We start from the raw sequence: 1532 nt of genomic DNA on the forward strand, positions 1-1532 counted from the left end.
AACTCAATAAAGTTAGATTTTCACCATTTTTTGGCTTCTGGATCACACTAAAACTGCTCTAATTAAAAAACTACAACTCCTAGACTCTTCAAACCTGGACTGGATTATTCTGCTCTAATAGCAGAATATTTAGAACCATGTTGGTGATTTGTGAAACTTTTTCCTGATTTGTGAAAACTCAATAAAGTTAGATTTTCACCATTTTTTGGCATCTGGATCACACTAAAACTGCTCTAATTAAAAAAAACTACAACTCCTAGACACTTCAAAGCTGGACTAGATCATTCTTTTCTCTAATAGCAGAATATTTAAAACCATGTTAGTGATTTGTGAAACTTTTTCCTGATTTGTGAAAACTCAATAAATTTAGATTTTCACCATTTTTTGGCATCTGGATCACACTAAAACTGCTCTAATTAAAAAAAACTACTACACCTAGACACTTCAAACCTGGACTGGATTATTCTGCTCTAATAGCAGAATATTTAAAACCATGTTTGTGATTTGTGAAACCTTTATGTGATTTGTGAAACTTCACTAAAGATCAGATTACTATTCTTATATGTTCCATGCAGTTTTTTTTTCAAATTCAATTCTAATTCAAAACCACTTTATTAATCCCAGTGGGAAATAAAATGTTGGTGTAACTCATTAACTTTTCAAAGGGTTATTGCAGATGGTGATGGCTGATGGAAGGACAGATCTTTTGCAGGGGTCTGTTAAGTGAAGTTTCACAAATCAGAAAAAGGTTTCACAAATCACAAACATGGTTTTACATATTCTGCTTGAAGAGAAGAATAATCTATTCCAGGTTTGAAGAGTCTAGGTGTTGTAGTTTTTTTTAATTAGAGCAGTTTTAGTGTGATCCAGATGCCAAAAAATGGTGAAAATCTAACTTTATTGAGTTTTCACAAATCAGGAAAATGTTTCACAAATCACAAACATGGTTTTAAATATTCTGCTTTTAGAGAAGAATAATCTAGTCCAGGTTTGAAGTGTCTAGGTGTTGTAGTTTTTAAACTAGAGTTGATTAAAGATGCGGAAAGTAGCAGAAAGTAGTGAAAAATTAAGTGGAATCGCCCTTTAGCTATTGGAAGCCAGAATTGGAAACCAACTTCAGCTTCGTAGGCATTTGAGGGTTTCCTGCAGCTTCACCCTGTTTGGTTTCAGTGACCTGCTGAAGGTCAGAACGGTCATTCTGTCAATAATGATGCATTTCATGTAACTTTGCATTAAAGTGTTTTTATTTACAGACAATGGAGCCTCCGTGTTCAGTTATATTCACAAAGGCCAGATAAAATCGGCCAAATCTCACTGGTGACTTTATATCAGAACCGGTTCCTGATGCTGACGATGTTTAGTATCTACTTTTCTACTGTTTCGACTCCATGAAGCAACAGAAGAAGCTGATCAGCTGCTGATGCTGCAGCAAGAAAAGTCAGCTGGTCTTCAACTGGTCTGCTGCAGCTCTCAGTCTGAACTGGTTTTGTGCTGCAGCTCTCAGTCTGAACTGGTTTTGTGCTGCAGCTCTC

General features: G+C 35.6%; 1 protein-coding gene across 1 annotated transcript in view; it reads left to right on the forward strand.

Moving 5' to 3' along the window:
• Positions 1-1532, forward strand: part of LOC103132346 (WD repeat-containing protein 88) — a 13609-nt gene that overhangs the window by 8362 nt on the left and 3715 nt on the right. The window lies entirely within an intron of this gene.

This window comes from Poecilia formosa, unplaced genomic scaffold (assembly GCF_000485575.1).
Source record: "Poecilia formosa unplaced genomic scaffold, Poecilia_formosa-5.1.2 Scaffold1005, whole genome shotgun sequence".
Taxonomy (NCBI): Eukaryota; Metazoa; Chordata; class Actinopteri; order Cyprinodontiformes; family Poeciliidae; genus Poecilia; species Poecilia formosa.